This window comes from Lissotriton helveticus, chromosome 2_1 (assembly GCF_964261635.1).
Source record: "Lissotriton helveticus chromosome 2_1, aLisHel1.1, whole genome shotgun sequence".
Lineage (NCBI taxonomy): Eukaryota > Metazoa > Chordata > Amphibia > Caudata > Salamandridae > Lissotriton > Lissotriton helveticus.
Genome location: NC_136059.1, coordinates 121,405,436 through 121,417,398, shown reverse-complemented (window position 1 = coordinate 121,417,398; position 11,963 = coordinate 121,405,436).

Genomic DNA, 11,963 nt, shown 5'->3' with positions numbered 1-11,963 from the left:
GAGGAGGAGGAGTGGCCATCCACATTCCCACCCACACACCCTGTGAACTTACCGAGGAAATGAGATCGTTTCTTTACATAGTGACGGTGAAGTTTTTTTCAAAGGAAATGTTCACAACCGCTGTCTTCTTTCTGTACTTTGCAGCAGTTTTGTTGATTAAAATATTCCCTCAAGGCGCTTTCAGGAAATTGCCGCAGACAAGAGTTTGCATTTCAGATCGGATTGCCCCAGTTCTGAGGAATCTTCAAAGTAACGAATGTTGCAGGAGCTTAAAAATGAAAAGTGGAAGCATTTACTGCCTTCAGGGAGGGAGCTAGCAAGCCATCGAGGGAGTGAAGGGGGGAGCAAGAGAACAAGCGAGTAAGTGGGCGAGCAGAGCTGTACCTGAACGGCGCATTCATTCGGGTTATCTTGTCTTTAGAGAGAGTTCTTTAAAATAACACAAGGTCGGTCGGAGTTCGAGTCACTTGCTCTTAGCGAGCCACGGAGAATCCGTCTGTGCCCTTGACATCACCTTAGTACAGTGGCCTTCAAATTATTATTTTAAAAATAAATAAATATAGATGTTCCTTATGTGAAGGAAAAAAAAAAGACTATTACACATGTAATCGGGTAGACCCTGCTTACGTGTTTACAAGTGAACATTGAACAGTCAGGTAGCATGTTTTTTGTCGATGGTTCATGCACTTTATTGCCAGATCGCATGATACAAGTGAAGAGAGGTTCCTGTGGGAGGGGCTGTGGGGAGGTCATATGGAGGTCACTCTTTCGACCCCTCAGGCTGGCTGGAGCTGAGAGTCCTTGAGGGGTCTGCAGGGGTGGGTGCAAGGGTTCGAGAGAAGCAAGGCGTCGACGGACTTCTCTAGAATGAACCAATGGGGCTGGGGGTGCTCAACTCCTGACCTTTTTTACTTTTAAACTGATTGATAATAAAAGCACTTGGCGTCATAATGAGCAACACACAATATTCCTGAGCTTTCTAGGCGGGACATGTGGTTTGAGTGGCACTGCTTGAGGCCACCTTCATTATTTGGTATAGACAGGCACACGGCGGTGCTCGGTGCTATCTAGAAACCTTGACATACTAACTAAAGGGGAGTGTGAACTTCACTTCGTATTTTAAAGATCAAAAAGAGTCATTTCAGGGTTCTTTCAGGGCAGCACAAAGCATTGCTTCTACTATGGGTGTCAGTGGGTGAACTGGTGCCTCTTGGCAGCTGTCCCCAGATACACACTCTACCACTGGCGTAACCCTTATCAGAGCCTGGGCCCCAAACCCGGCAACATATTCCTGTTCTATCTACTCTCTCTTCTTCTGGCAAAGCCCTTTCACCTTCCCCAGAGTTTGAATCCCAGATCCCAGCCCTATGCACCTTCCACAGAGCTTGAATCCTATATTCCAGCCCTATGCACCTTCCACAGAGCTTGAATACCGCATTCCAGCCCTATGCACCTTCCACAGAGCTTGAATCACTCCTTCCAGCCCTATGTGCCTCCCACAGAGATCGAATCCCATATTCCAGCCCTATGGGCCTCCCACAGAGCTTGAATCGGGAATCACTGACAAAATATCGACGTTGAAAATATCGACCTACAGGAATATCGATGCATAAATATCGAAGGCAAGAATATCAACATCCTATCTACAATATGGTAAGTACAAAAATATTGAAAAAAAAATATAGATGTAAAAAATATCGATGTTAAAAATATCGTTTTGTTTTCTGTAAAAATATAAATGTAAAATAAAGTAAATAACACTAATTAATAAATAATAAACATAGTTAAAAATATCTCATAATGTTTAAAATAAATAAATAATACATATATAATAATAATAAATTAATTAAAAATATACAGAAAATATCTAATATATACACAATTAACAATAAGTTGTAATAATTATTTTAATAATTTATAAATTAATAAAAAATATTATAAATTACAAATACATTTACAAACATAAAACATAAACATAAATAAAAAGTAAAGAATTATGTGTAGTAAATTAAAAAACTATATATACCTTTATTATTTTTAAAATTAATTATATACTACATTATCGAAATGTATACAAAAAAATTAAATAACTAAATAAATAAAAATACCATTCAAAATCCATAAGTAAAAAAAAATACATTAATAAAAATGTTGGATAGCATAGAACTTAAAATTGCCATTCCCACTCCAGAGAGCACAATAGTAGAGAAACCGTTGTATAAGCGTAGAGGTAAAAATTACTATTCCAACTCCAGGGAGTGCAACAGTAGGGAAAATATTGGATACCGTAGGGGTAAAAATCACTATTCCAACTCCAGAGAGTGCAACAGTAGGGAAAGCATTGGATAGCATAGGGGTAAAAATGACTATTCCCACTCCAGAGAGTGCAACAGTAGGGAAAACGTTGGATAGCGTATACGTAAAAATTACTATTCCAACTCCAGAGAGTGCAACAGTAGGGAAAGCATTGGATAGCATAGGGGTAAAACTTACTATTCCCACTCCAGAGAGTGCAACAGTTGGGAAAGCATTGGATAGCGTAGGGGTAAAAATTACTATTCCTACTCCAGAGAGTGCAACAGTAGGGAAAACGTTGGATAGCGTTGAGGTAAAAATTACTATTCCGCCTCCAGAGAGTGCAACAGTAGGGAAAGCGTTGGATAGCATAGGGGTAAAAATTACTATTTCCACTCCAGAGAATGCAACAGTAGTGAAAACGTTGGATGGTGTAGGGGTAAAAATTACTATTCAAACTCCAGAGAGTACAACAGTAGGGAAAGCGTTGGATAGCGTAGGGGTAAACATTACTATTCCAACTCCAGAGTGTGCAACAGTAAGAAAAGCGTTGCAAAGCATAGGGGTAAAAATTACTATTCCAACTCCAGAGATTGCAACAGTAGGGAAAGCGTTGGATAGCGTAGAAGTTAAATATAACATACGTATAAATAATTCTTGTAAATAAAATAATTAAAAATTTAAGTTTTAAATAACTCTACATCATTTGCAAATACCCATTAATAATGACTAAAAACATAATTACAATTGAATAATTAATTTAAAATAAATTAAAAATAAATCACAATAAATATTATTTAAGAAATATAAATTACCAAATAATAAATATTGAACACTAAAATATTTTTCAAAACAAAAAACATATTATATTTAAAAATTGATTAACAATTAAAAAATTGTAAACCTTTTTTTGTAAATAAAAAATATTTTTAATGAAAAATTATTTACCAAATAATAAAATTAATTTCCAATTAATAAAAAGTAATTAACAATTAAAAATATCAATTAACAATTAAAAAAAAAATACCAATTAAAAAATGTAATTACCAGTTAAAAATTGTAATTAACAATTACAAACCTTAATTTACAATTACAAAATGTAATTACCAATTATTAAATTTCATTACCAATAACAAACCTTAATTACCAATTAAAAAAATGAATTGCCAATAAAAAAATGTAATTACCAATAACAAACAGTAATTATCAATTAAAAAAATTAATTAGCAATTAAAATCATTAATTACCAATAAATATTTAATTATAAATAAAATAACGATCAATATCAATTAAAAATAAATAATTACTTAATTACAATTAAATTACTTCCCACCCAATTCCCCTATAAACCCACAACCCGCTACAGAACTTAAACCAAAAATGAATTAAAATTAATTTACAAATACTCAGTCAGTCAAGAAGCTTTTATTCGATATGCAAGATATCTTATAAGCGTACACAAAATACAGTAGATACAAAACTAGAAAAGACATATTTTTTTAAAAAAACGGTATTTCAATGTACCTTTAAAAGGATAAAAAGACATGTGATGTCAAGATAAATTAGCTAAAAATGTATTAAACCACAATTGATAATCTCTTGCATCGGATCAGCCAAGACTGCTTTAAAAATTTGGCTACACCACAAACAATGGGGGGGGAGGTGTCCGTCATTAGGATGCGCAGGACTACTAGATAACTACTCGTGCCCATATTGCGGCAAAGGGGTTTAAGCCGAAAACTCCTGGATTTAGCATAGTCAGGACACTCAAACAGGATATGCGAAATGGATTCTATTCTGGTGGGACACATGCACAAAAAGGAGACAAGTGATCACCTGATTTCCACTTAGACACCAGTGCACCGACTGGGAGGGAGCCCACTCTAAATTTAAAATACAATGCTCGGTCAAAGGGAAGGGTAATTAGGTCCAGATAGGGCTCGTAAACCACTGCATCTTTTACTGTTAAAAAGGCAACTGTGGATTTATAATGTCCAGTATATGTAACTAGCTGGTCCTTAACCCAATTTTAATATAATCTTTTCAGGACCTCTTTTGGTGGAGCCGATCTAGATAACCAACAATTCCCCAGTCCCAGTTCCTCCAAAAGTTTTTTGGTGTCTCTCAGCCACTTCATTTTTGCCCAACCGCCCAAGCTCATTATCTCAGCCAACCCTTCAGCATACGATTTTAACTCTTCGCCCCTCCAAATGCGTGACCATAAGAGGAGTGGGCGAAGGCGGGCTTGATCTTTTATGTTCTTACATCCTGTCTCCAGCAGCACAGGTACTGTTGGAGTGCTCGGAGGGATGGCGATTAAAGATTTCAGGAGCTTGCTCTCTGCTGATGCCAGGGAGTCCAGACAGCAATGCCCCCACAGTTCGGCCCCATACAAAGCTGATGTTACTACCTTGGCCTTGTAGATGTCAATTACTGGGGCAAGCGACCTCCTTGGTGATGCCCGGAATTCCCTTAGGAGGGCACCTCCTACTCTCTTATGGTTCAGTACCATCTTAGCAATGTGGGGCGTCCAGTTCATGCTGTCCGTGATCCGAATTCCAAGATAGTCAAATTCGGATACTTTCTCCAGGGCAACAGAGTTGAGAGTTGGGGGGGCGGCCCAGTTTCCTTGGGGGATTTAGGACTAGAAACTTAGTTTTGTCCACGTTGATTACTAAGCCTCTTGCACTGCAGAAGTCCTGGAAACGAGTTAGCAGTTTCTGCAGGCCTTGTGGAGTCTTTGATATCAGGAGCGTGTCATCTGCAAAAAGCAGCGTGGGGATCCTCACTCCTCCAAGACAGGGGGCGTCGGCTGGTTCTTGCTGGAGATATTCCACCACCCCATTCACATATAGTGAGAAAAGGGTGGGGGCCAAGACGCATCCCTGTCTCACACCCCTAGACACTGGGATTTTCTCGGTTAACTCTCCATTTCTTCCCCAGCGGACCTGAGCAAAGGTATGAGCATGAAGGCTTATGAGAAGGGACAGGATGTAAGGAGGCAATCCCAGCCCATGTAGCACCCTCCATAACTCCTCCCGGGGAACTAGGTCAAAGGCAGTCCTCAGATCTATAAAAGCCAGGTATAGGCTGCCCTTGCCTAGCTCCACCACCTTCCACCCAAGGAGTGTCAACCTAAACGCCTGCTCAATCGTCCCCATGCCTGCCCGGAAGCCTGCCTGGAAGTCTGATAGTATTTTATTTTCCTCCACCTAATGAAGGATCCTCCCAAGAATGGCTTTTCCTGCTATCTTTTGGGTGGAGTCTATAAGGCTTAAGGGGCGGTAGTTTCCCGGGATTTCTCTACATCCTTTTTTGTAAATCGGGACCACCACCGCCCCCTTCCAGGAATCGGGCACTGGCCCTCCCATCATAATGTCATTGAGGAGTGCTGCAATAACCCTTCCCCATACCACTGGATTTGCCCGCATAAGATCCCCCGGTAGACCATCTGGGCCTGCTGCCTTGAGGGGGGCTACCCACCCTATTACTTTTTCGATCTCTAAAGGTGTAAAGAGATTATAGGAATGGGGTCCAGATACCACTGGGAAGGTCGCCCTGTCGCTTAGTTCCCCATCCGCCGGGAGATATAAAGCCCCAAAATGATTTACCCAGCTTTGAGGGGGAATATTGCAGGGTCTCATAGTTTCCTCGGGCCTATTCCGGGAGCCTACAAGGTTCCAAAAACCCCTTGAGTCTTTACTTTTGCTAGCAAGGAGTAGGTCCTCCCAAAATTTCTATTCCCACTCCATCCTAGCATTTTTAAGGGATCTATTGTAAACCTTCCTTGCTTCCAGTATGGCACTATGGGATTTAAGTTTCACTGCCTCTACGAGCATTGTTTTGTGTACCCTACATGTTTGCGTGTACCAACCAGTACCTTGCTTTTTTCCCCGTTTGTTTCCTAACTTACAAGAGGGGATAGTAAACACATTGGTCAAAGCCTCTACTAAAGAGACAAAGACCCCACTAGCCATACCCACCCCTATCGGGAGAGACCCCAGATTTGACTCAGCTTGTGTAAAAACAGTTTCAATCGGGTCGGGGACAATCGATATTTGCCCGGCGGTATTGCCTCTGTGACCCTCTAGTTATTTAAATCAATGAAGAGGCAGGCGCTGGAGACTGGAAAGCAGGAAACAAGGTTTTTTATTCTCTCCGGAGGAGAACACAACGAAACGGACAGAAGGTATCGTTCTGAGGTGCTCTAACTTACGTTTGAGGCCTGGCCCCTTATATACAGTGTTTTATGGTTTTTATTGCAGTTTACATATATGTGACAAAGCTTTGATATACGGAAAGACATACCCGGAATCCCCCTTTGGGGCCCGTTCCCACACACATTTACAGTTGAAATCCCCACCCTAATCACAACAGGTGGTGAGCATCGCGCAGCTGGATAATCCGCCGATTCACGGGATGAGGGGAGTCTGATTGGATCTCATGGGGTGGGGGCTTTGATCAACCCGGGGATTTCTTTGATGGGGGAAGCTTTCTATTGTACGGGGAGGGGCGAGGGTGGTATCGGCAGAGCTGGGTGTCGGCTTGGGAACGGGGAGGACAAAACGGGCACACGGGGAAAAAGGGGGTTTGCATCTAAGGGCCGGAGATCATGAAAGGAAAGCAGGGAGGTGTCGCGCTGGGAACAGGATGAGGGCCGGGGGCAGAGCAGCGCCGAAGAGGGGTTTATGACTCCAGGCAGGTGCAAGCAGGGGGGTGGTCAGCGGGCAGGCTTAGCGAAGGCAAAGGGCTATGTCAGGGGCCAGCGGCATGCAAAAGGGTTGGTTCTGATCGGGGCATCTTAAAATGGCGGGCGCGCACGACAAAAGTGTGGCATCAGGAAGAGGCAAGATGGCGCAGATAATGTTCACCAAAACGCACTAATTTTCCACAGTCCCTCCTTTAACATATTCAAGACATCTTGTTGGTTCATTTTCTACTCGGGTCTATTGTGGTGAGCATGAGAGAGAAAACGGTAGGAAACCCAAGATAAAGAGTTGTAAACAATACATTTTGAGGTTTCTAGTTTTTAGAAGGTGCACCTATTTGATGAACTTTGATAAATTTGTTCAGCAGGAAAGTCATAGGAATGAAATACAAAAAACGGCGAGCAGCAAGTACATATCATAACATAAACTGGCAGGTTAATACATATTTCGGATTCGGATTGGAGCAGGATCAATACAATGGTGGCTGGGAGAGAAATGAGGCGTAGAAAAAAACGGTGGTTTGAGGATGTCAAATGTTCGAAGTTTACGAGTTCTCATTGTTCTTTGTGGTCTTTCGTTGGCGCTGTTGAGCACCGGCGGTGGAGCTACAAGTCCGGCTCTGTTCTAAGTTCTGCGTTGCAGGGCACGACCCTTTCCTCGCGTTTCTGGTCGGAAAGGTCCTTTTCGCCCCGTGTCCTTTGAGGTGATTGTCAGAAAGTTCCGATGGAAGAAGAGCGTTCAAGACAGTCCATAGGGTAGGTCAGAGGAAAAAAGGGGGATGGAGCAAGGCCAAATTAGGAACAAACTAGGGGAACGAGAGACTTCAAATAAGCGGGCGTGTGACGGAATTCGGAGAGCGGGGACTTGTCGACAGGCACTGGACGTCGAGCAGGGGCATCAGGTCGACCCTTTCTTTTCATGCTGTCGAAAACAGTGCCTCGTCCTGCAGCTCTTTTCAGTCGTGGTCTCGCCTTGGCTAATGTCGCAGGTGTCCCTTAGTCTGCAGTCGGGCCTCGTGCTCCCACATCCGGTCCTTCTCTCCTCCAACAGCAGTACCCTTAAACAAGTTTGAAAAGACAGTTTTTTAGAAAATTTTCGGATGAAGATAATCAAAAAGTCTATTTCTCTCCCAGCTCCAGGCAAAGAATGAAAATGTCCGTCATTTTTAACGTTCACAACTGGCATATGAATGACCGGTGGCGGACCTGCTGGATTTACTATGACCTTCCTTCATAATCATTTATTACAGGCATGACGGTTCATCTGATGGCAACCCACCTTCGGGAGACAAATCTGGCAAAGATATGCCGTTCTCTAGAGTTTCACATTTACAAAAGGGTACAGTGAGTCGTCAACATGGTACTACACAGGTATTTTGCTGAGAGACGAACATGGCTAAACATTTCCTTTCTATCGGTGCATCCTGTTTTTCAACTACTGCGGGGTTCATTTTGATGATTTCTTTACCTTGGTCTAGTCTGTTAACCTTGCGAAACATCATTCTGGGTCCTACGTAACCTTTTACAGCCCGGTTACTTAACTAGGAAGGACAGGGGTTTTATGGGAGGCAACCAGGGACATAGACAGGGGAGGTAGCGGGGGTGATCGTTTTTCTGGTTTGGGTATTGCGACGATTCGGGGAGGGGAGGGTCGCGTATTCTGAGGTCCTTGTTTTATACTATAGGAGCCGTTGACATGTAGTTCCCTTATTTCGGGCCAGATTAGGGAACCTCTGTTGTCTTACCTGTCCTTTCCCTTACGGCCCAACCTGGGTTCATTGACTTCTAGCGGAAAAGGAGAGGTAATGACGCGGCCTCAGGGTGATTGCATTAAAGACAAATGTTTGTGCAAATACTGACGGTATTTGAAGCCAATTAGGTGGTGTGCTAGGGGTGGCGATCTGCCAATTTCGGGGCTAACCACTCGGGAGAGTGGTAGTGCAAAAAGAGAGAGAGAGAGAAAGAGAGAGAGAGAGAGAGAGAGAGAGAGAGAGAGAGAGAGAGAGAGAGAGAGAGAGAGAGAGAGAGAGAGAGAGAGTGTGCAACGGCAGGCTAAATAGTGCACGTGCAACGGAGAGGGCGGCAGTGCATTCAAGAAAGGCTATTTAGTGCATTACACAGTAAAGGGTATTCACGAGTCCACGTTAGAATCTTGTAATCATGCAGTTTGAGCATTAGACAGGGTAGAGGGGACGTGCTTTGGGAAAAGGAAAGAAGAAAAAAGGAGGTACCATTTTGTCGCACTTTCTCGCATTCTCGGTCCTTTGACCAGTTGGGTCAATGCTTCAGTCACACACACACACACATTCCCTCACAGTTTCGCATCATACGTGACATGGGTTCATTCTTCCGGTCTGGTTTAAGGGTGGTCACTTTTTATCAGGTTGTGCTAATTTTTCGGGCTTGTTCGATACGTGAGTAGTTTGCAGGCGTGCTTGGGCACTACCCTGCGGCGCTAGTCCGTTTCGTGTATTTGGACATGGCAAGGTCTCAGATCTTCGCCACACCTCGGCTGTAATTTCTGACGTAACCTGCAGAGGGAGGAAAAGAGGGGGGGTGGGGGAGACAGCATTCGCGCGCATTCAAATACATGGATTCATAAGTCCTTTACTTACCTCTTACTCGTCTTTTCCTCCTTGGGGCAGGGTCCCCGGGGATATGGTTTTCGGAGTCGGGGGGGGGTAGTGTGTTCATGTAGGGCGTGTGCGGGGAAACATAAAAAGGAAACCAGAGGTGCCTAGTGCGAGGTATCTAGTCAAAGGATATATCTCACTATCGGGATCCTTAAACCTCTTTCGACGCCGTGGCGTTCTAGAGTTCTTCGGTTCTTGGGTCCCTGCTACTTCGGAACGTTGTACTTTACAATATTTACATTATTTCATTTCACCCTCCTTTTACATTCCCTCATTTACACCATTCGTTTTACCCATCCTTGGAAGTCACGGTCTTCCTCTACGCGAGAGTTCATGAGTCAGTCGCGTACTTTTAATGCGGAGCGTCGGGTTGTCGATCCGATCCGTCCTCCAAGGCCGGGCAACCATCTTCCTTTAACCTTAAAGAGAGAGCAGAGTAGGGTGCACAGAAAAAGAACTTTCCTACCCATCCCATATTGTTTTAAAATAAAACATGCAATACCCGTCCATAGTTTCAAAGACTTTAATTTGCAAATTCATTTCAGCATATGGATTAGGAGGGTGTGGTCGTATTTGGTCGGTCGTGGCAATGGCTAAAGTGCGTACAGTGGGGGGTGTCGTTTGCAACAGTAAAAAAACATCGGAAAGTTTTATTCATTCATTTGTGAGAGACTAAAACGTCTATTAATTGGCTGGGGGTTCGGGGGCATATATTTTCATAATTTAGAAACATAATCATAACAGTTGTAATCAGATTTCCTATATACATACCGTACGCATGTATCGTAAATGAGGTTTACATCAGTTATAAAAATATAATACATTGTATATTCGTAATCAACATTTGTAACGGGGATCCTTTCATACTGTTCGTCGAGTGAGCTCTCCTTGTCTTTTCTAGCCAAGTGTACAAAGGATCACAAAAATCTCAGAACATCAAGTTTATATTAGTGCGAAGGAACACCACGAGGTGTTCGTAAGTTCCGATTGATACCAGCGCCATTTTGGGCGGGGCCGGCACAGTCCGGAAGCAGCATCAGGGGGAAATGTTTCCATTACTGGCAGTTTGGACCAGAGTCCTTTTCGGCGGTTCTGGACCAGAGTCCTTTTCGGCAGTTCTAGAATTCACGCTAACAGAAGGTGTGGCAATGTCATGTTTGTTTCGTTGGCGATCGAAGCAGCCGTCCCTTACCGGAAACCTGCTAAGGCCGAAGGCTCCGCCGGGGACCTTTGCATGATCTTCAAGGCTGCGGAGATGCTGTCGGAGATGGGGGCTCGTGCTCCATGGGACAAATGTTCGAGTTGTATGGCTGGCCAAAGTTACTCTAGTGGCCGGGGCCCGCCTTCCAGCGGATCCAGACGCCATTTTGAGGCCCTACAGGGGCCACTCTCGTCGAGTTTGCAAGAATGGAAGAGACCCTTTGGAGTGAAGGGAAGAGGTCCCTGTTTTGTGAGAGCGGGACGTTCAGCTGGGGTGCAGCTGTGATGCCCCCACCTGGGGGGGCGAGGGAGACTCGTTCACATCGTCTCCTTCTCCCGGTGCACTCCATGCCGCTCCTTTTCATCGCCCTGCATGAAGGCCTCTCCACATCCGATGTTCCCCAAGCGTCACCATTGTACGTTCGGTGCTGCGCAAGTACTGGGGTGCCACCATTGTGTGTTCGGTGCTGCGCAAGTACTGGGGTGCCACCATGGTGTGTCCGGTGCTGTGGAAGTATGGGCACCATCGCCTGACTGGGGGTGTTCGGCGCCGGGCTGGGGGCTGGGAAACCTCCTACCGGTGGAGGTGGGAGAGGCTCGTCCGCGTCGCCTCTCCCTCCCAGCCCAACTTGGACAACTTGTTGTGGAGGTACGTGCAGGACATCCCGCCGTCCAGGACTGCTGCGGCCGTGACGGAAGAGAAAAGGAAGAGGTGCCTCGCTCTCCTCTTGACATGTGGCGGGACTACCTTAGTCTTTCCAGGCCCGTTGCGGCCGGCCAAAGAGACATGTGGCGGGACTACCTGCAAATGCCCAGGCTGCGGGCTCCCGCCTCTCCTCCGGCTCCCCCATACGTTAAGATTTCCTGACCAAGAGTTGGCGGCGGGGCTCGCCTTATATGGGTTGCCGTTGGTTGGGCGTAGCCGTAACCCTGCCCTACTTTGGAAGGTTCCAGAATGGGGGGGGGGGCGAATGCTCTGTTTGACTTCCATTTTCCACAGTTCATCGTTATTATTCCTTGTCTGTTGTGTCAAATTAAAAGTTCAAGTTTATTAATGTTCTACGGATTTTGTTTTATCATTTCTTTCTTTCCAGGTTGCTTTTATGCTAAGTTTCTGCTAACAGGGG